Genomic DNA, 24,912 nt, shown 5'->3' on the forward strand with positions numbered 1-24,912 from the left:
GCAAACAGCTAGTGTCATGGAGTGCTGTAGCTCCATAGACTCTCTCCAGATTGTGCTGCGTCTGACAGAGCACACACTCATATCACCTGGTCTGAGGCTTGCTTTCAGATCTAGAGGTTCTCACTAGGAAGGAGGGACTCGAGTTAATAAGACTGTTCAGCTACAGAACACCTAACATCAATGCAAGTGGAAGCGTCTAGGCGTCAGGGCCACTTTTGTTACCACTTTGGTTTATATCTGCATCTAACTACTAAATATTAATTTCTGTATGCCTTCTCCAGTCATTCTACTTCTCGTGTGGATCTTTTTGATGTTTTCTTCCTCCCTGGCCAGCAGACCCAACCAACCAGTCTTGGTTTTATGCATATGTGTCTATTTTTGTAACCAGACAGGTAATGCCTTCAGATTTGCTGCTTCATTATGACATATAGAGTGGTTCTAGTCAGCTTCTAGAATAATTTTTCACCAACTCCCTTAAAGAAAATTCTTTATTGGAAAAAGAGGTTTCCTGGCAATAGATTTCTTTATTGAAGCGACTCAATGAGCGCTGAGATGAGCCGATGAGCCTACAGGCTGATGTATTTTTTGCTCAGCTTCTCTATTAGAAAGCAACCTCTCTGGTCACCCTTTTAAAACTAAAGAATCAAAGAATCAAGTGGAATCAGAAAGTGACCATGGCTCATAGGTCATCAGTTCTTCTCAGCATAGTATTGGAACACAATCTAAGCCAGAAAAACAGCAGAGCCCATTACAGATCTCGAGTTCCAGTTATTAACATTGATTTTTTTTCAATGGGAAATTTTCATTAGAAGCCAGCACATGACTTACATTCAGTAATAACTTAGAGTGAGACATATATTGAAGCCTCACTTTGACACTGTCCTTGGTTTAAATGCCATAGAGTCATTTTTAAAAGAAGTCTTTTTGACCTTAGTAAATTCTCAAAGGTAGAAGTTATCTCCGTCCAAACTATACCTGGCATTCAATAGTGGCAAAGTCTTCTATAAGCCCAATAAGTAGTACAATTTATATAAATTATATATATACAGATACAGTCCATGGATAAATTTATATTTATTTTATTTTTCAATAGGATAAAACTTAGGAGTTGAAAATATTACTCTAGATCACCATGCTTTAGAATAAAGAGTCCAGACAACGAAAAGACACTGGGTTGCTGACCCCCTTTAATATCTTTGACAAATTAATTAATCTCTTTAAGATTCAGTCTCCAAGATATGTGACAAATAAAAATATCTCTAAAATTCCTGTAATTTATAAAGTATGAAAATTCTATTATGTCATTGGTTCAAGGGAAACAGATAAATCACTTGCCAATTGGCATTATGAAAACTCAGACGTATCAAAATGCAACATAGAATGCACTTATGTCCCGTGGTTCATGAGCACTGTGCTCAAGAATAATCCAGGATGCTGCTAAAATGTACATGCCTAAGGCATCACTGTGGACATGCTGAATCAGAACCCAAGAGGTAAGCCCTTGGAATATGCACTGTAATAAATCCTCCAAGTGGTTATTTTTAATAATAAAATTGGGAATAACTAGCCTATACCATGATACTTTAAAATTAGGGATAAATAGATTTCATAGAAATCTCCAGGGTTTTTTTCTAACCTTAAAGACTGACTTTCCAGTGAAATATTGAATATGAGGAAAAGACCTAAGACAAATGTAGCAGTAATCACCCTAACATTTGAGAGTCCAAGAGAGTCACGTGTGTGCACTCTCAGTCTCTCAGTTGTATCTGGCTCTGTGCAATCCCATGGATTGTATACTGCCAGGTTCCTCTGTCCATGGGATTTCCCAGGCAAGAACACTGGAGTGGGTTGCCATTTCCTTCCCCAGAAGACCTTCCCGCCCCTGGGTCTCCTGCATTGCCGGCATATTCTTTACCATCTGAGCCACTAGAGACGTAAAATCTCTCTGGATAGGAAGAGTGATTCATCTTCCTAACCTCTATAGAACTACTGAAGCAGAATAAAATCATTCCTGGGTGTCCTGATATCCTCTCAAGTGACTTACAGAGGAATTATTCCTAGCCCAGATTTCCTGACCCACATCTCTCATTAAGACAGGGTGAGAAGCCTTTCAGCTTTGGAAACTACATGAAGTGGTAGGCTGTGGACCCCACTGGATCTAGCTAATCCACTAAACAAATATGTATCAGATATTATACAAGTTACTGAGCTACAATAGTGAACAATAGCCAGGGTCTCTGGGCTTTTAGGGCTTGAATTCTAGAGAGGAAGTCAGGGGCAGAAATCAAATCAAGCAAAAAGAAGAAATCATTGCCAGATATATTCACATGAAAAATCAAAGAACTCCAGTTTCATCTATCTCATTAGAACTGATTCCAATGTATTCTTTTTAATGGCTGAATAATATTCCATTGTGTATATGTACCTTATCCATTCAGCTGCTGATGGGTATCTATCTAGGTTGCTTCCATTTAAACACCAATACAGTATATTAACACATACATATGGAATTTAAAAAGATGGTAACAATAACCCTATATGCAAAACAGAAAAAGAGACACAGATGTACAGAACAGACTTTTGGACTCTGTGGGAGAAGGTGAGGGTGGGATGATCTGAGAGAATAGCATTGAAACATGTATATTATCAAGGGTGAAACAGATCGCCAGTCCAGGTTGGATGCATGAGACAAGTGCTCAGGGCTGGTGCACTGGGAAGACCCAGAGGGATGGGATGGGGAGGGAGGCGGGAGGGGGGATCGGGATGGGGAGCACATGTAAATCCATGGCTGATTCATGTCAATGTATGGCAAAAACCACTACAATATTGTAAAGTAACTAGCCTCCAACCAATAAAAATAAATGAAAAAAAATAAAAGAAAAAGAAAAATGAAAGAACTGAAAAGCCAACAAGGGTGTTGGGGGAACATCAGATAGTTTACTTTAAACACTTCTTTCAGGTAACAATATGTAGGCTTAGACACAAAAATGGGAGCTAGCTTTGCATACAGTGAGAAAGTCTTTCAGGAAGGAAAAAACAGAGTATCTAAGCACCCTGATATGAGGAGACTCTTAATATATAGAAGGAGTAGAGTATATGAATCTTTTTTGATTGGAGTGAAGCACAAAGAAAGATTGATGAGACATAACTAAAAGATATGATGTGAGATTAGAAAGGCTTTATTTTTAACGGCAGAGAATGTAGGCTTTAGTACAAATACACTGAAAAAGTAGAGAGAGGTATGAACTGATAGACATTTTAAGAGATCACTCTGGCTTCTATGTAGCACAGGGAGTTAATGTGAAATTAAGTAGACTAATGGTGAGGCTAGGATAATGGAGTAGGTAAGAAAAGATCTGGGTCTCTCCAGTGGCTCAGCAGTAAAGTATCTGCCTGCAATGCAGGAGACACACATTTGATCCCTGGTCAGAAAGATCCCCTGGAGAAGGAAATGGCAATCCTCCAGTAGTCTTGCCTGGGAAATTCCATGGACAGAGGAGCCTGATGGGTTACAGTCCATGGGATCGCAAAGAGTCAGAAACAACTTAGTTACTAAACAACAACAATAAAAATATCTGGATCTGGCTAGACTGGAAACAAATAAAGTGGAAAAAATTCTGGATATATTTAGAACCAAAATATTTTTAATGAATGTTAGATTGTCATAGGAATAAAGGAGGAGGACACAAAAATGACCCATAAGCTCAGGGCTCAATTATCTGAATGGTTGGTGATGACATTTACTAGGACATGTTTCTCTTGAATTATTCACGTGCAATTGTCAAGAGAGGCATGCCCTCTCAGAGGAAAGGTCTAGGCCAGACTCAACAACCAGAAATCACTAGCTCTTGAGTATAGAAATGGTGTGTAAATGCTTAAGGAGATTGTGTATGGAGAGAACAGAGTGATTAGGATGAAGCCTAAAGAAATATCGGTATTTAAAGGTTACATGGGGGGATATAAACAAAAAATACTAGCCTGTCCTATTAACAGTAGGGAAGTTGAGTTCATGATATTTGCAAGAGAGTGATGAACTATAACATCTAAAATTTTTAAATGTGGCAACTGAAGACAGGGGAGTATTGACGGATTAGGAAGGAATGGCAAAAGCTGTGGCCTAGGGTGAGTGTCAGTGCAGATAAAGAATTGTAGGAATGATGATAACTGAACAAATGAGTCAGAAGCAGAATGATGTCCAGAAGGTGGGCTACCTGCCATCAAGATCTTGGGGGTACATTTACTGTTATAGGAATGATCTCAGATTTGATCATGAAAGGGGTAACTGAAATGGAAATGTAAAAAAGCAATGAAGATAAGGACATCAAGAAACAGAAAAAATGGAGGATTTCAATGGTCCTTCCTTGCAGATGTTGAAGTCAATAAAAATGACAAGATGATTTGGCTGAAGAAGATTTCAGTGAGGACCTAAAGCCTTACATAAATGACAAGAGTGACCAAGAGGTCTGCTGATGTCAACAATACAAAAAGAGGATGACTTCTAATTCCAAAGCATTTGCATTTTAAAGGAAGAGTGTGATTTGCAAGAGGCAGATAAAATAGTAATCTGGAAGTCATATTAGGAAGCAAGAATAACTTCTAGGTGAAATGTATGTGGAGATGAGGAAAGGCTGACTCTCAACTTATGGAGACTATAGAAGTCTTCCCTTGGTGTCAATTTTAAGAAAATTAAAAAGGCAGTATAGAACTTAACAGTAGTCATTTTTACAGTTTTCAGTAGCTTAGTAAATATACATGATGTAAAATTTAGATTGAACATAAAGGTGTAGCAAAATCCAGTGGCACAGAATCTTTTTCGAAATCTCCCAAACCAGATAATTCATTGTTCTTCCAAATTTCTTCTTGTACTACAAAATTTACTTCATCTTATTCAATGAATAGTACTAGTCCAGTAAAATGCACACACACATACACACTCAAGTGGCCATGTATGTCTTATCCATTTGTAGATCATTTTTTAAGCTATATTCAAAGTAAAGAAATCATTCCGTAACCTGCAAGCATTGAGATTTTTGAAAAACTGGCACGTATCTTTTATAAAATAAGTTATACTGAGTAGAGGGAAAAAGATAAAGAGTTCAACTTTGGAAGCAGATTCAGCTGAGTCATACTTGTGCCATTGGCATGGTATCAAGAAGTAACCCAGGGCTGGCAGAGTCTTTTAAAGGTAGTGGAAGTCACCTTTCCATGAAGCTCAACTCTAGATTTCCTGGCCAAAACATAGCATCTGGATGAGAGTTCGCTGACTCAAATTAAATTTTGTGAAGATGAAGTAGATACTTGTCAAAATAAGAGATCTATTTAGGGAGACACAGGCAGGCATAATTTTTATCCTATTGGATAGGTATATACTTACTTTCCACAAAAATAGCTTGATGTTTTTTCGTAGAAAGAGCTATCTTATAAAGAAAAACACATGGAAAAGCTATGACATACACGGCATATATATTTATATATTTTATATATCATAAATATATAATCATATGATATATATCATATATAAAATACACACATATACGTGTGTCTAGATGCGTGTGTGTGTGTTGGAATTGCTATAGATCTTCAGCCATTACACTATCTTAACGACAAACTCCAAACAAGACAAATACATAGTCTTTTACTTCAGGACAAGTTACAAAGAGTAGAAACATTAGGATATGTAAAATCAATGTAGTGTGCCCCTTGCTTTCCATAAATTAGAATTTCTAGAGTTTAAAAGTCTTAACTATTTGATTTCTCAAGTTATATGTAGCCATCATGGCATTTGAGAAACTCCACAAAACATTTTGTCCATGTGGATTTGAAAAAGGAAAGAGAAAACAATTCTGTCTTTTGCTCTGTATTCTACGTGAAACACATATTTTGTTCTCCATGCTAGTGTTAGCTTGTAATTATCCACGACTCTTTGAGGAAAAGGCAGTTTGATGAACAATAGTATTAAAGTTAAGAAACCTGGTATGCCGAGTTATTAATTGTGTAAATGACCTTGCAATAGTTACTTAACCTAACACTAAATCTCTTCAGTGGTAAATTGAAGGGGATGAATTTACCCCACAGGTTACATTTATGTTGATTTTAATAGATTTATGCTACTAAACAATAAATTTAACAGCATAGGACTTTTTACAAACTTCACTATTTCACAGGACTCCTATTTTCTTTTTCAATCTTAAGAAATGCAGAGAAATAAAAATGGATGCCATTCTAATGCAGGGGGAAATATATGAACTAATACAGTTATTTATAATTCACTACACTATAACTTATTATAATGTATAATTAATTTCTTATAATTTATAAATTAAAATTAATTAATTAACTATAATGAACACATCAAAACCAAGCTGTTCGTAAAGTTATAATCTGATTAGAAGATCTTGATGTGGAGTGAGAAAGGAGAATGATCCCCTTTCCATTCCTATCTTCCAGCTGCTGCAATGCCTTAAAGTTTTATTTATACTCACAAATACAATCTTATTTATGAAACTTAACCATAAATGAGAAATCAGGACTATTTCTCAATAAAAGTGATAGAGAATAATAAATGCATTTCTGGTCAAGGCACTGGGATTCTGGAAACAATAATTTTCCTAGTGAGGCACAGGAATTGTTATTAGAAAAAACTTAGTGTATAATATTTGCCAAGTTCAATTCAGCTTCATTTTAAGGGCATTCTACTATTAGGGCCAAGTATAATGACTCAAATTAATGAACTTAAAAATTGTTTTACAATGTTTTATGGAGACCTTTCAAGTCATTCTCTGAGATTTATCACTGAAATCATTATCAAATTCAATTTACTGCCAAGATTTAATCAGACTAATCAACTACCTTAAACTGTGGAACATACCATTTCTTACAAACACCTTAAAAACTTTTAAATGCTTCAAACCTAGAAGATGAGCTTTTCATAATGTATTAGAGAAAATGAACTTTAACATTTAGAGAAAATTTTAACAAAGAAGACTTGGGAACTTAAGGGACATTTTTCAAAAAAACTTTTCAGAGGGAATTAAATTACTGAAAAATAATTTCAGTTTATGAACTTTACAGAATTACCCAGAAAATAAAAAGTGAAAAAAAAGTGAAGTCGTTCAGTTGTGTCCGACTCTTTGCGACCCCATGGACAGAGGAGCCTGCACCAGGCTCCTCTGTCCATGGGATTTTCCGGCAAGAGTACTGGAGTGGGTTGCCATTGCCTTCTCCAGGCAATCTTCCTGAACCAGGGATCGAGCCCAGGTCTCCCGCATTGTAGACAGATGCTTTACTGTCTGAGCCACACCCCAAAAATATAAAGTCATTATAAAACTTTATGGAAATTAATTTGTCATAAAGTTGTGTTAATAATTTCAACCACATACCTTGCCTATTATAGGGATATGATAAAAATTTCATTTCTTAGCTGTCACATCTTCTATTCTCTGGATGAACTCTCCACAGATTTAATGATCAACATACATCAGATTTGTTTTCTGGTTTCCTGTGAGCAGTTTACAAAATATTTTTTTTTAATCAAGCCCAAATGTACATTATATTTGAAAGTTTTCATCAAAAGGGACATTCTTTGAGTTGTAAGAAAATATGATTAATATAGTAATCAATTATCCAGTTAGAGATCTTGAGTGAATTCAATCTTTCATAACCTTACTTCCTCTAAACCTGGCTCTCATTCTGTCAGGTATCAACAATTTTTCAACTTTGCCCCTCACTAGAATCTTCTCTACCTCTATTGCCATATTTTTCATGTCTCCACCGCTAGACTATGTCTGTATTATTTAACATAATGCTCCATAAATAAATGGTTGGTGAATTTATTACTAGAATGAGTGGTTTCTAGTAATAGAAACTGGATTACCAATGGCTATTGCCTCATATCCTGATCTTCAATTCAAATAACTCAAGTCGCTTTTACAACCCTAAACCTCTTTGTGAGTACTGGTCCAACGGTTCTGACTCATGGCACTCTTAAATTAAAATTATTAACATAGTTCCAGAAAGATTATGGTTCTTCCACTACAACATTTGATGCACCATCTAAGCATTATATAGTTGGAGAACACTATGACTGGCTATATTAGTCTTCAGATGAAGCTCCCTTTTTGGCTCATATAGGGTTTACATATGTTACCTTTCATAAATAGGATAGTTCATCTCTAAAATTCTCATTATTCTGATATAAAGGATTTTCTCAAGAAAATTGATTCCCAGATATTTCTTGGAATGCTAACTCAATTCAATACACCATTTTGAGCAAAATAAATAAATAAGAAAAGTGTGATTCCTAGTTTCTTATTCCTGCTGTAACCAAAAACTCAGTGGCTTAAAATGACAACACAATTTTATTTTCTTAAAGTTCTGGTGGTCAGAAGTCCAAAATGGATCTCACTGGGCTAAAATCAAATCTTTCTCAGGACTGTGATTTTTGCTGTTGTTTTTTCTGGAGTTATTCTTAAGGTCAGTTCATCTCTTGGATCCCAACCCCAGCCTCTGTATACAAAATGTATTGATCACTCCAACCTCTGCTTCAGATATTCCATCTCTTTCTCTCAGTCTTCATCTCATAGGATCCCTTGTTCTTACATTAGCTCACACAGATAATTCAGGATAATCTCTCCCATTTTAAAGTCAGATCATTAAATCTCTGTATCGTATGGCTGAATCCCTTCACTGTTCATCTGAAACTATCACAACACTGTTAATCAGCTATACTCCAACACAAAATAAAAAGTTTAAAAAAAAATTTAAACATCTCCATGAATTCCATCTTCATTCCATTTCCATTAACTACTCCTTGCCATGTAACAAACATTGCAGGCAGATTCTTTACATGCTGAGCCACTGGGAAATCCCAACATATTTACAGGTTCCAGATATTGGAAGGCTATTATTCTACCCAACACACTAAGAAATTAGGGAAAGAAAGATGTCATGTACTATGAATTCTGGCAATAAAATATAACAATATATTTTATAAAGATCTCTACACAAGCTATTTTTAAATGTTTTATCTAGTAGATAATTGATTAAATTTGGTATATTCTAGAAGAAAACCTAGCTGATAAATGTCTGTGTAGTCAAAGCTATGGTTCTTCCATTAGTCATGTATGATGTGGGAATTGGACAATAAAGAAGATTGAGCGCCTAAGAATTGGTGTTTTCAAACTGTGCTGCTGGAGAAGACTCTTAAGAGTCCCTTGGACAGCAGGGAGATCAAACCACTCAATCCTAAAGGGAATCAACCCTGATTCATTGGAATGACCCATGCTGAGGCTGAAGCTTCAGTACTTTGGCCACTTGATGGAAAGAGCTGACTCACTAGTAAAGACCCTGATGTTGGGAAAGACTGAAGGCAGGAGGAGAAGTGGGCAACAGAGAATGAGATGTTTGTATGGCATCTTTGACTCAAAGAGCATGAGTTTGACCAAACTCGGGAGATAGTGAAGGACCGAGAAATCTGCCATGCTGCAGTCCATGGGGTCGCAAAGGGGGGGACATGACTTAGTGACTGAACAACAAGAAAAAAATTTCATATCCTTGATATTAACTCATCACACACAGTAGGTGGTCTCTTTAAAATGAAAAGGAATATTCAAGCCTCCCTGGACAATAGAAATGATCTACAGTTACTATGTCTCAAGAGGCCTGATTTCTATAAGTTAGACCTCTGACAGTATGCACAGATGCCAAATTCCTTCCTGTCTGGACTCTGTTTCCCCAAGCTTAGCAATTGTCTTCACTCTCATCACTTTGCATTGAGTCTTTTTCAGGTTTACCTTCATTAGTGTCTTTTCCCCAGCCTCTCCTTACTTTTCGCCTCTGAACTCAATTTTATTTCTTCTGTATTCCACATGTTCACACCCTTGATTTTACTTTGCTTTACAACATTCTCTAGTTTTATGCATATGATTTCCTCCCCACAGAAGCTGCTTTCTCTGCAGGACTTATCACCCCTGGTACACAGTGCTAATATCACCAAATTAGGCTCTTTCTGCAGCCTACAATTTAGTATTTTCCAATTTCTAGTCTAAATTAAATTTCATAGTTAAGTAGAGCCCCCATTTGAGGAATCATAGGATTTCTGCCCCTAAAAGTCTATAATGTGCAGAAACACATTTGGAAACTAATTGACTTTTATGTACTGAAGCCAGATGCATTTCATGCCTATGTGTGCTTAGGGAAGCAAGTTCATCTCATATATCACAATAAGCATCTGTTCAACTACATCCCACTGCCGGATACTCATCACGCTTAGGCAACAAAACACTTAAGAAATAAAAGCTCTTTCCAATAAAAAGGTACATCAAAAAGCTTTGTTTAAAGAGAAATCTTCCTTTATCAGTTAAGCCCTGAGTAGGAACTATTAAACACAATAACAAATTATTATTGAAATACAGTTTCTGATAGGAATTTTAGTTCTTATTCTCTATAAGACTTAAAGAAAATGATAAGTGAGCTTTCAACAGCAAAGGGTGTGTTCTGAGGTTCGAATATACCTTTGAAAATGCAGAAATTTAAAAGAATAAAAAATAAATTACATGACACAAACCTACAAATAGTTTCATGGATACATATATTTATAACATGAATAAATTCAAACTACAATTTTGTTGAAACATTACATATATCTCTATATAAATGTTTGTACTGGTTTTTTTTTGACATTTTGTTTATGAAAAACAGAAATTCTGATACATTTAGTGTTCATTCATACGAGGCTCTTGCTGCCAATACACCTTACCTTGTTTTCTATTGCACTACTAATCTTTTTTATTGATTTCTTGAAACTGTTTATATGTCAGATAAGTCAAATAAATTACAAGTACTTTTTACTGATTTGACGTTTGCTTTTTATAGCTACTCATACTGTCTTTTGAAATATATAAGTTTTCTATTTTGAAGTCTAACCCATCAATCTTTCTAGCTGTTTCTGTCTTTGATCAGGGCTATACTTAGGAAAGTAACATTCCCCTTAATATTAGAAATGATATTTGCTTCCAGGGTTTTTTTATTTATATTTTGAGGAGTTTGATACTTACTCTGGAATTAATTTTTGTGAGCAGTGCTTTATAACTTTTTGCCACTAAAAAATACATATACCTAATTATTTCAACATCATTTCATAATTTTTAAATAATTTTCCCACAAGTATGATACACTTTTATCATATATCAGATTTTAAGTTTATTGAGTTAAGTTTAAGCATAACAGACTTAGTTTTCTGCCACTATTTCTCCAAGGATGGATAGAGGAATTGCTGGTTTAAGTGGGTGAATAACATAACATGGTTTAAATAACATCTAAACTGCACACAGACTTTAATTTCTGGTTCTGAACTGTGTTTTAGCTTGCTCAATCTTTTGTCCTGCACATTTGCTTTTAAGGGTAGGGACTTCATTTTTAATGACTGCATTTTCACTCCTTAAAATTGTGTTGGGTACTGAATAGGTGCTCAAAAAATTTGGTTAATGGATATCCGATTTTTCATCATAGTGGTGCTACCACACACTTAATCATTTTAACTGGCTTTTCTCTGTCAAGGATAAAATATTCACACAGTTTTGCACATTCATACTTTTTAGTGGCATGCTGCCATCAAAACATCCAAAAGGATGATATTAATCCTAGAGGTCTGATCACAAAGAAAACCATAAACTTGAGGCAGAAAGAGGCAAAATATGAAAGATAAAACTACAAAATAAAATTTCTCTTTACTTTCTTTAGTTTATTACTGAAAAATGAGAAAAGTAATAGAAGTAAAAATGAAAGCTTTCAATATATGTATATATTACAGGTACTCATTTTTATGATGAATAGATACATATATGAATATGACTATATATGTTAAGTTATACACCATCTTTTTTTATTTATAATTTACACATATATGTATATGCATATAAAACAAAATTATTTGCAAAATAATTTCATTTCTATTATCAGCTAAAGATTAAACTCAATTATTCATTTTCAAGTGTTTTTAACAATTATTTATCATTTTATGCCCACTTTTTTGGCTCCTTATATTGCCATTGTGTGACTCAGTTCAGTTCAGTCACTTAGGCATGTCTGACTCTTTGCAACACCATGAGCTGCAGCACGCCAGGCCTCCCTGTCCATCACCAGCTCCTGGAGTCCACCCAAACTCATGTCCATTGAGTTGGTGATACCATCCAATCATCTCATCCTCTGTCGTCCCCTCCTCCTCCTGCCTTCAATCTTTCCTTGTATCAGGGTCTTTTCAAACGAGTCAGCTCTTTGCATCAGGTGGCCAAAGTACTGGAGTTTCAGCTTCAGCATCAGTCCTTCCAGTGAACACCCAGGACTGATCTCCTTTAGGATGGACTGGTTGGATCTCCTTGCAGTCCAAGGGACTCTCAAGAGTCTTCTCCAGCACCACAGTTCAAAAGCATCAATTCTTCGGTGGTCAGTTTTCTTCATAGTTCAACTCTCACATCCATACCTACCACTGAAAAACCACAGCCCTGACTAGACAGACCTTTGTTGGCAAAGTAATGTCTCTGCTTTTTAATATGCTGTCTAGGTTAGTCATAACTTCCCTTCCAAGTACTATTTTGTCATAATTTATATATATTTGAAACAGTCACCTTAAATTCACCCTTTGGCTAAGATATCTAAAATTGACTTTGTGTGCAAACACATACTCAACAAAGAAAGGTCAATTGTAGAAATATATATATACATACAACTAAAAGATTAAACAAAATGTTTGAGTAAAATTACCTGTATCCTTTTTCTGTCAGTAAAATTGATACAGTAGATTTCTTTGTAGTAAATCTTTACTTTCTGCTTGTTTCCATCTAAACTTCCATACTGCTATAATATATTGATAATCTGAAACTTCACCACCATAAATATAGAATGACCCCAAAAGTAAAAAATAAACCAATCAGTGAGTTATAAATTAAAGTTGTCAGTGTGGTACAGCAAGGTGAAAAAGGATGAAAACTTAAATTTTCAAGGCCAGTGAATAACAATACTGATGCTATATTCCATGCATCAATCACCATTACCACAGAGCTTTGATACCTATACTGCCAAATATTTCACCGACAGCCTTAATAGTGATTAATAGATGTGCCATAGTACTGAAACTGAGACTCTGTAAACAAGTGATACTCAAAAGCAATTTAAAAACTTATTATTTCTACATCTGGAAATACTGCTTATCAATATTACCTAAGCAAATCTTGATTGATTTACCTAATATTTAGCCAATGCAGTTTTACTGAATGATTTTTAGATTTTTCTAAATGTAGCAAGTGCATCGCTGACTATGAGAGATCCACAGCAAATCTGATTGCAAACACTTTCAAGCAATGGTAGCAAAAGTACATTGCAGTGTTATTATCTCACCCACAATCCTCAGCAACAGCACCACTCATTCTTCTCTTCAGAGACTTGATGTAGAGTCTCAGTCCAGCTCTGCACACATACCTTCAGCAAGTACCCTTCAGCCTCGTCTCCCTATGAGAATGCAGTGTGAGAGACCCTGTATGTAGGAGTTTTAGGGCCACCACTGAAAAGAATACACTTGTTGCAGGTATTGAAAGCCCTCACTTTGCAAATTTAGAAGTCAAAATACTGAAAACAAATGAATCCAATTTTCAAAAATTGTTTTATACAACACTGTAAACTCTCTGAAATAAGTTACTCTTTAACTACATGACTCTTCATTCCAGCCTATCTGATCATATTTTCTCATTTTTTTCCCCTTCATAGCCAAAACTAAAAACAGATTCATGGCTAAATTTCACTAATTGATCATTTCACAATAACTTTTCTCAGGATTTCTGATCCCCCTGCTATCTTGGTTCTATAAAACTCAAACATTTGAATGAGTTAGCTTTTGTTTGAAAAGCCCTGACTCTATTCTTGGAAAAGACATTATTTCTTCTAGAAGCTTTGCAATAGCAAATATCCATTAGGTCTGGTAATCAAACTAAATAGAAAATTCATATTATTTTAATATCAATTAATAATATCATCATTTACTATCCTCAAATCTAATGCTTCGGATAATAAATTTTCTACCCAGCGACAGTTGGTTGCACCAGCATCAAAAGGAAGATAATCAGCAGTCTATACCCACACCAAGACATGTCCACACACACTTGCTGCCACCGCCAAAGGAATGCCATATGTCCTCAGTGATGTGGGTGGACAAAGTAACAGTTGGCCTGCTAAAGAGGGCCATATGTACAAGGAGCCCATCATGCCATCGTCTCTACTATGGCTGCTGAAAACTGAGTTAAATTTCTTGCTCAGATGAATACATGGCTAGAGAAGATGCTTCTTCAATAGCAGCAAAAAACTATCGTACAACTACTATATCTCTGGGCATGGAAACTAAAAATATGCCTGTGCATTACTCTTCTTCTTTTTTCATTTGTTTTTCATTTATTTTTATTAGTTGGAGGCTAATTACTTTACAATATTGTAGTGGTTTCTTGTCATACATTGACATGAATCAGCCATGGATTTACATGTGTTTCCCATCCCGATCCCCCCTCCCACCTCCCTCTCTACCTGATCCCTCTGGGTCTGCCCAGGGCACCAGGCCCAAGCACTTGTCTCATGCTTGCCATATGACCCAGCAATCCCACTTCTGGGCATACACACCGAGGAAACCAGATCTGAAACAGACACATGCACCCCAGTGTTCATCGCAGCACTGTTTATAATAGCCAGGACATGGAAGCAACCTAGATGCCCATCAGCAGACGAATGGATGAGGAAGCTGTGGTACATATACACCATGGAATATTACTCAGCCATTAAAAAGAATTCATTTGAATCAGTTCTAATGAGATGGATGAAACTGGAGCCCATTATACAGAGTGAAGTAAGCCAGAAAGATAAAGACCATTACACTATACTCTTCTTCTTAAGACTTAAACATCAGCAGAGTTCCTTAGTTCAATCTCAACTTCCCTCAATAATGGATTCACATTTCCATTCGAAGGGTAGATGGGCAGCCCCTTATCAAAAATGACCATTCACAATCAACCTTGTGCAATTCCATGTTACATAAACTTGTTTTAATTTTACTTGGGTCTCTATAAAATTATATTGTTTGACATTAAAAATATTAAAGACAACGAGAAACACTTAAAAACTTTAGCGTTTTTGAGGACGTCTTGGTGGGTCATTGGTTAAGAATCCATCTGCCAGTGCAGAGGACGCAGGTTCAATCCCTGGTCTCGGAAGATTCCACATGCTGTGGAGTAAGTAGGCCAGTATGCCACAAGTACTGAAGCCCACACACCCTAGAGCCTGTGCTCCACAACAAAAGAGGCCGCCACAATGAGCAACCCATGCACCGCAACTAGAGAACAGCCCCTGCTGACCTCAAGTAGAGAAAGCCTGTGCAGAGCAACGGGCAAAACGCAGCCCAAAATTAATTAATTAATTAAATTGAAATTGAAAAAAAAAAGATGGAAGAAAGCATTTGAACTAGAGTTTCTGGAATGCAAGGACAGAGAGCAATAAGGCAACAGTACATTCCACCTACGTTACTTTTACAAGGTAAAAGAGCAACATGGACTTTGGATGATTATAATAGCTAGCTTTGTATCTCAACAAGGGTTTTCTTTGGGATTTCCACCACTGCAAAGACCGTTTAGCTATTATACTGATAATGCAATTTATAGTTTTAAGGTCACTCTTAATACTGTGATCAGATAAGATAATTTACTTTTTGCTTAATGGCTTCTTTTTGACAAATGAGGGAGCTTTTAGGAAGGACAATGCTCCCTGCACAGCAACCAGTAAAGCATGTCACATCCATTTACACATGATTTTAAGAAAAATGAAGGACAAACTTGTGAGGCAGCAGGAATTCATTTGCATTAAGTTAATTTAAACAGGGCATTTCAAGTTCCCTTTGGCAACAATGGAATAGGGAGAAAAATGAATCCATCTCATGCAGTAATCCTCTTTCAAGTTACAGAAAGATTTGAAAGCTGACATGACCATCATTAAATTTCTCCTAGAAGTCTACAATTAGTGTATTTAGCTCATGAGACAAAATATTCACAATGCAAATTTATGAACAGCACCAATTTTTATGAAACCACTATCTGACATTCCCTGAAAATTACATCCCGAAAAGTTTTAAAAGAGAATCAAGCTTTCAGTGGTTTCTTTTGTGGGGATCTGGCTTTGTAAACAAGAGGTAAACTTCCTAAGCAAGAACCATCAGAGTCTCTGCCCTATGTAATTTAAACCTAATTAATCCAGATGTTGCCCTTGATAGATTATGGATTTAATTAATAGTTTTAACCCTAGAAGTACAAATTACTAGAAGTTAGTAATTCCACTTATATTTTACTAATACTAGATTTAATAAGTTAAAGGGTGTTTAACTGATTAGCATCTTTGTTAGGAAGATTCTCTATCAATATCTCCTAACAGATCTTTAAAAAAATCTCAAATACACATTGCTTTTCCCATGGGGGAAGGAGGCACATTATTTTCAGGGTCTTCTGCTTGGGTGTCAGTCATTACAATCGTGTCTGACTCTTTGTGATTCCAGTGGACTGTAGCCCACCAGGCTCCTCTGTCCATGAAATTCTCCAGGCAAGAACACTAGAGTGGGTTGCCATGCCTTCCTCCAGGGCATCTTCCCACCTCAGGGGTTGAACCCGTGTCAGCTGCATTGCAGGCAGATTCTTTACTGCTCAGCCACCAGGGAAGCCCTTTGGGGTTTCAGGGCACAAAAATGTTACTACCATTTGTGGTCGGCTGACTAAGAGACCCCAAGATGTCCTTCTCCTAATCCCCAAGCCCTAAGAATGTATTATCTTACATAATCAAGGAGAATTTGAAGATTTGAGTCAAGGACACTGAGAAAATTGTCCTGCATCATCAGGTGAACACAACATAATCACGAGTTCTTGCAAGTGGGATGGAGAGAATTCAGAGCTGAGAGGAAGACGCACTGTAGAGCCAGAAATAAATGCCTCTTTGAAATGGAGGAAGGTGTCATAAACCAGTGAATCCTGATGGCCACTGGAAGCAGAAAAAGGCAAGAAAAGGAAATCTCCCTTCAGAGCCTCCAGAAGGAGCAAGCCCTGCGAACATCTTAACTTTAGCCCAGGGAAACTGATTTTGGATTCCGACCTCCCAACTCTAAGACAATAAATTTGTGTTGCTTGAAGTCATTACATTTGTGGTAATTTCTTAGATCAGCAGAAGGAAACTAACACACCAGTGTGATAAGCAAATGAAAGGAAAGAATGACGAAAAGGAGAGATCCTAGAAAAAAACGGGGCACTAAACTCAATAACAAGATTTATCTTGGCAACTTATTATATATTATTATCTATATGTTGAGCCACATTACTAACATCATTATCATGACCATCTAGTCAATTTGAATACACTAGTGTGTCTAATTTAGAGATGATTTTTTTTTTCCATTTCAGCCTTTCTATAATTCCATGCAGATAGGCCTTGAGCAACACTATATCTGATGAAGTTAATAACAAGAATCTTCCTATTTAGCAGACAAGGAACATCTGAAAGTAAATTCTATGGAGCCAAACTAGGGACGATACCTAGAAAATTCAAACACTTTTCAAGAACACTACCTAGGAGTAAGCTTGTGATGCTCTTTGCCAACAGAATCAAAGTTAATTTGAAAGATTTTAGAAACAATATTAAAAATATTGTATCCATTTTCCCCCTTATTAAAAATTAATAATTGTCCAAGTCTCCATTATATTTATGCTTATTGGATGAAGTCCAGACATGAACTATGCTACCACAAATAGAAAACCATTTAAATAGAAAAATCTCACTTATTGCTGACAGAATGATAGTACAAAACTGTCAAGGGTGCAAAGAATAAATGCTGTGTGGAATAAACATTTCCCTTTTCTTATCAAAACTGGTCCTGAAACCTAGCATGCTTCTCTTTGAAAGTTTAATCAAAGTAAAAATTGTAAAAATGCTTTATTCTACATTTCTAGGGCTTAATGATCACAGAACATCAGAAGAGAAGCCGGAGATGGGAATATCATGTGCAAGATGGGCATGAAAGTTGAAAAGAAAAATATATAACTGTAAAAGAATATGTAGAAATATATCAACAGCAATATGTGAGAGGGCAGGAAAATACCTATTGAATGTCTACCATGTGCTAAGTCTCTGATATAAATGATTTTATTGAATCTCTTTAATATACCAATGAAAACCCTACAAAACAGGCATTTTATTAAGTTTATAGATAAAGAAATCAGAATACAGAAAGGAAACTTGATCAGTGTCACACACACAGTGAAAGGTAGAAGTATGGTAGGTATCATGACATTAATAAAAGTAGCAGCCTCACCCTTAAGTGGTCCTGAAACTTCACTAAGAAGTAAAACATGGACAAAGATCCTGTAAGTTAGGTCCTGGTAATGCCCCATTTCAGAGAAGCAGCAACAGGAGGGGAGAGAGGCTACATTACTTTCAAGCTCACAGAGCTGGCAAGAGATGATTTCAAATCCAGGTGTGTAAGACATTTTATTCCTCCAGTATCCATACACATTATTTTCAGGATTAGCTGAGCTAATTTTTGCTAAGCCTGAGTGTTTGACACTTCGTAAATGTGCTATAACTTATCCTTATTATTTAGTGTGATGTGCTGTGTATTACTTTAGCTCCAAAAAAAAAAAACTGCAATCAAAAGGGATGCATATGTTTAACTTAGTTAAACAATTAAACAATTCTCATTGTTAAACTTATTCACTTGACTTCTGTAATTTCACTGCTCATTCATATCACAGTTCTCCCAGAAAAACTAAGTTAAACATATGCATCCCTTTTGATTGCAATTTTTTATTTTTTTTGGAGCTAAAGTAATACACAGCACATCACACTAAACTGACAGTTTAGTTTGGAAAAAAAAGGAAATTCTTCACTCAGTAAAAAATAATTGGCTTGTCCATTCCTATACCTACAATACAGTTCATTAAGTGTATATTTGTATAAAACAGCATAATTTTCTATAATTCTTCATATGCCTAAACAATACACTTAAAGACTTGGTTCAACAAATTAGAATAATCCATGAATTACACACGACAAAATTTTTGTTCAGTGACTTCTGCTTTTCCTTTCCTATAATGTTGCCCATTTTAAGAATTAAAAATATGTGTTAAATTCAATATACTAAGACCAATTTCTCTACCATCTCTTACCAAGTCGTGAATAAAAGATGTTTGTCCAAAGTTACCTTGACATATGAAACGATTGCATGAAAGCTGTGGTTGCTGACTATGTCCACTGGTCATTTGTCTCTGGATTTTTCTGCCTTAAACCTCCCAAAATACTCATGTAATCAGTGTCATCACAAAGGGGGATCAGAGATGAAGATCATAATGAATATATATACACTAAAATTTAAATTTCAATCATCTCCATAGTATCTCGTACCCCCTGAACTATTCATATTAAAATGAGCAACTAAGTGAATATTGGAGAAGAAATGGCAACCCAATCCAGTATTCTTGGCTGGGAACTCTCATGGACAGAGGAGTCTGGTGGGCTACAGTCCATGGGGTTGCAAAAGAGTCAGACACGACTTAGCAAATAAACAACAAAACAGGTAAACATGGCCCTTTTAGGAAAGCAAAGTCCAAAAGGCTATTGACACTGTTACAAATTGTTATCCAATTTCTTGACCAAATGAGCATTACATATGTGAAATAAGAACTCACTTTCATAAATGCATGTTCATTATGCTCCGATAGCAGAATTTGTCACTATTCTACACACACCTTCTCAGCACTCGCTATTCCCATGCACAAGGCTCAAACAAAGCCTGTGCTTAAGGTTTTCCAGAAATTCTACAGCATTAATGTCTCCCATGAACTTGGACAAACTCTGGAAGACAGTGAGGGACAGGGAGGCCTGGCATACTGCAGTCCATGGGGTCACAAAGAGTCAGACATGACTTAGCAACTGAACAACAATGTTCCTCAACACTATTTCTAGATCAGCTCTTAATGATGAAGATTCATTGAAAAAACTGCCCCATTCCCTTGCCCTGTACATAGTCAGTACTGGCTCCCATAGTTCCCCAACAGGATTGAGTCCTATTATTCATCTTATTTCCAATTCCCTATATCATTGAGAAATGACTAGAAATTGACTAGATAGAATTGACTAAAATGTGTATACAAATTTCTCTTGATCAAAAATGTTTGTAGATAACTATTTCTGAGTAAGTATGTTCAATTGTACAATGCTCCTCATTTTCTCCTGAGGGATAAAATTATATATATGTGTGTGTATATATATATATCTCCTCTTATTCTGTCTCCATCCTTCCTTGCTCAGCTGTCTATCTGAAATTATTGCAAAGGAAGAGAAATAAGGCTTTGGTCAATACTCTCAAGGGATCTCTTTTCTCAGAAAGGTTAAGATGAAGGGAAGCCTCACACATACACTGCTTGGGCTTCTCTCTGGGTTCTGAGAGAAGAGGATATGTAGAGATTCCAAAAAAAAAAAAAAAAATCATTTAAGCTATCCTTTTAGTGCCAGGACCTAAAGGGAACTGATCAGATGGTCAAGAGCCACAGAACTTATTATCCAGATACATTCAAGATCATCTGAGCAATGAGTGGACTGGAATTCTGCAATCAGATATAAAGTAGCATACCACACCCTTAGTTCCCAAATTCAGCTATGAATGCTATGTGTGTGAAATGGAAAAAAAGTTTCAAAGTATATGAGACTTCAAGAAATTTCCTGTCAAGTATTTAGGGTTTCTGCTCACTTTCTCCTCATGTGCTTTAACTGTCTGCTGTTAAACTGTGCCTCTACACACAAACACAACCCCTCCTTGGGGCAAAAAACAATCTTTTTTTGAAACTCAAATGGGCTCTTTAAGGGCCAGAGTAGAGCAGATTTTTATCACTGAAGAATGAAAAGGAAAAAGCTGAATCAAGGTTATAGGTTTTTTTCACTCCCACAAGTTATAATGAGCTTACTTTGAACCACATCATATCAGACACCAAAGCTCTCATGACATATATAGCACGGGAAACTTTTTGTAAATGTGGTCACATATTAAAATATACAACCATTCAGTTCCTAACCCTCTTCTCATACATCCTATACTAGACAGACAATATCTCCCAGTGTTCTCAAGGTATCTTAAAGACTGTTCAACATCAAGTCTGGCAGTTTACTCTGAAAGAAAGTTGTAGCTATAGATTCAAGTTCTCACTTTGTCATTTTAAGATGCATATAAATGTAGACAGTCTTCTATCTTGATTATAAGACATAAACTCTTCCCCAGAATACTCTTAGTATAATACTGAGTTGGCCTTTCAATCCACTCTGTTAAGGAGGACACAAAGTCAGCTGTTTGGAGTTTGCTTAATTGCTTCAAGGTGAGGAGACTATGAGCACAACTCTGCAAATTAAAGCATCTTTTACATAAAAAGTGAAACCGGTCTTAATAAATAAATAACAAGATATGTTTTAAGATACTTTTACATAAGTAATATTCATGTATCACTAATGCAGTAGTCTCAACTAAAAGCAGCTGTACATTTTTTTAAGAACTGAATTTTTAGTTGAATAGCTGAGGCTTAAATTCATGGTTTATAACATTATTATGTTATATAAATATAGACTATTTCTATTGTATTGTATTCTATATACAATATAGAAATTGTATAAATCTGGGAAAAACAATCCCTCTATGTCATGGTTTCTTCACCTGTAAAATGGAACAAGCAAGCATTACTGTTCTATCTAAACTCTAGATGTTATTAGAAATGGAATACATATGAAAGAACCTAGCTTACAGTGGCAGACATCAAAAAGAATACGTTAAATCCAGGTTGATATTAAGTTAAAAGAAGAGCAAAGTAAAATATTATACTTTAATTACTAAAACTTGAGATGCATATGTCTCAATGTGAAAAACCAGTAAGCTCTCATTTAAGTATAAAATGACACTGGCCCTTTTAGAAAATTTAGTAAATACTGGAAGATATTTAAATTTCATTCCCAAATTTGAGTTCTAATATTTATTTGCTAAATTTATAATTTGTATAATTCACTACTATCAAAATGCACAGTAGCCCACATGACTAGTTGTATGCATACCAACTCTACTAAAAAGTATCCAGCAAGGCCCATGGAGTAAGCACTGACTCCAAAAACAAAAATAGCTACCCCAACCACACAAAAGCAAAACGTTTAGAACACTCTTGTGGCCATGGCAATTATAAGATTACGCTCCTAGTAAGAATGGAGTAGGAACTGGCAACCCACTCTAGTATCCTTGCCTGGGAAATCCCACGGACAGAGGAGCCTGGAGGGCTACAGCCCATAGAGTTGCAAAGAGTCAAACATGACGGAGCCTGTACCTAGTTATAAAGTAACTTCTACACCAAATAAACTCATAACACATTTTAGGAGATTTGCTGCTCTCACACACACACACACACACAAATTAAATTTTTTTTTTAATGAAGCAAATGTGAAAAAAATTAAGGGAGTTCTGTGGGAAATTTTTATTAACTTTGTTCCCACAATTTACTCATCACTCCCTTTCCCCAAAGTTCCTCCTTGAAAACAAACTCGCTCTCCTCTCGATGTGAACTCATCACTTTCCCATACATTTGCAGAATGAAAAATATATTACCTGTCAGACACTTAAAAGTTGTGATGTTAAAGAAATCCAAAATGTGAATAATTTGCAAGCAAAGGATAAAGAGGAGATGAATGAATCACCATGCTTATTAAGCTAAATTACCATCAGGCTTCAGAGCTCCTCTAGATAGCCTGAAGTTCCTAGCCTTTTAAGACGCTTAGGGAGGATACGGAGCAAAAGAATCTCCAGTTATTTAGAGGGCTACCCTCTGGTAAATCAGGGAAAAAGAAATCCCACTTTCCACTTAGAGGGCAAGGTTGCCTTGTCCCATTGTGTACCCAGACCCCCTAAATCCACACCTTCCATATCCTTTGACTTGGCTTGGAGAACAGATCTTGAGCCAAAAAGGAGCAGGGACAGAAGGACAAAATGGGCTGCCAGCAAAACAAATGCCTGTTGAGAAGGCCTTACATATAACGCGTGCATTTGGGGACATTTTTAAAGCCCACTCACTTCAGCTGAATTCCTAAAACCTCCCCATCCTTGCCGGGAGGATCACAATCCCCCACCCCATCCCACCCCTCTGCATTGCCCATCCTCAGCCCGTGCGCCCAACGCTAAGACCAGTCTGTCTGCGACTTTATGAAACACTGCAAAGCCCCCAGCGCTTGAGAAGCGACCAAACCTCGACAATTCGAAGCCTCTAGTTTCAGACCTTTCAGTAGATCTGCCTGCTTAACTCACCTGGAGTCAGGTCTAGACGGCAGCCTCCGCCCAGCGGGACTGGGAAACAGCCCGGGGAAGCTCGGCAGCGTCTGCCTGAGTGAGGCGCACAGGGGGGCTGAGCGCCTACCCCCGGACCTGCTGCTCAGGCTGCTCCGGGTTTTCTTTCACTCCCCACTCCGGAGCAGCCGTCCTCCTCTCCTCTCTGCTCGCCTCCCCCGCCTGCCGCTACTGCACTCCGTCTTCCTGGCGGTGGCGCAGAGCGGAGTCCTGCCGCCTCCCTCCTCCAGACACGCGAGCTGTCCGTGGTGCTAATCAGGAGGTGCCCAGCTCCTCCCGGGCAGACGGTGGGCGGTTAAGTCCCTCCTGCCTAGGAGTCCTAGGCGCCACAGAGATGTCTTCAGTGGCCACCGGAGAAATGGGCTGGAGCAGGCGACCAACTGTACCCTCTGGCATCTAACCTTCCCTTGTCAGTTTAAGTGATCAATAGCCTCAGAATTCTTCTTAAACATATCCAGTAATTCACATGTGCCAAAAAGTAAATGGGCGGTTTGAGGACATATGTGCACTAATATTATTCTCTGTTCAGAGATGGTAAACTTGCCTAGATTCTGGGACTAAAAAGTCCAAAGAGTGGTTATTTTCACACAGGTGGGGTGTGATCAGGGCTTTCTAATCCAAACCAGCAATCTACTAGTCATGACAATTCAGGGTTCCTACAAAGGCAACTAACACCTATTAAATATTGGGTTCTTTATTTAATAACCTCATTTCCATACAAGTTAATCCTTGCCACAATTCTGCGGGGCACTATAAGCAACTCTAGTTTGTATTTTAAGAATTAAGAGACTGAGTAATCTATCTGCTCAAGGAAGGTCTCAGAGACTCAGGGAATTCCCAGGTGGTCTAGCAGTTAGGAGCCAGGCTCCAGTTTAATCCACAAGATGTGAGGCATGGCCGAAAAAGAAAGAAAAAAGTCACAGATTCTAAATTTCTGAGCCTAAATAAAAACTGAAATTGTATGTCCCACAATCCATACCCTGTGTACAAGGTCTTGCATCATCTTAGATGACATTGTGTGATTGAACCAATAAAGATAATAGAACTATTAATATCAACAAATACACATCAGGAATCTGATGAATATCCAGAATCATGGTGAGATTTGTGAGTAGTCAAGTACTCCAAGCAACAGTTTAGATGCATGCTAATCATGATGATTACTTATAAAAGGACAACAGTCAGAATTAGGAAAGAGAAATGATATTCAATATCACTAAAATCAATTTTCAGTCACATGTGAGTTGAAAAAAACGTCAGATTATTGGCTCTTCCAAGAAGCCTAAGATGGGTATCACCCTTTTACAATAAAAAGCCTAGTAAAACAACAACACAGTCCATGGAATCAGACCCAACTGAGCAATTGAGCACACACACACACACACCAACAACACACTTGTTTCCTATTAAGAGGATGCAATTATTCATTAATATTAAATTTTAAAAAACAGAAATCATTCAACTAATCTTATATGAAAAACTCACTATCT

The 24,912-nt window shown here is 36.8% G+C and overlaps 1 long non-coding RNA gene across 1 annotated transcript in view; it reads right to left on the bottom strand.

Moving 5' to 3' along the window:
- The window catches only part of LOC110144674 (uncharacterized), a 36,918-nt gene extending 13,238 nt beyond the window's left edge, over positions 1-23,680 (bottom strand). Inside the window, exon 1 of the long non-coding RNA XR_002315940.2 lies at positions 23,384-23,680. This is a non-coding gene — a long non-coding RNA (uncharacterized lncRNA). The remainder of the gene's footprint in view (positions 1-23,383) is intronic.
- Positions 23,681-24,912: the final 1,232 nt, after the last annotated feature.

The sequence above is a fragment of the Odocoileus virginianus genome, chromosome 25 (genome assembly GCF_023699985.2).
Source record: "Odocoileus virginianus isolate 20LAN1187 ecotype Illinois chromosome 25, Ovbor_1.2, whole genome shotgun sequence".
Lineage (NCBI taxonomy): Eukaryota > Metazoa > Chordata > Mammalia > Artiodactyla > Cervidae > Odocoileus > Odocoileus virginianus.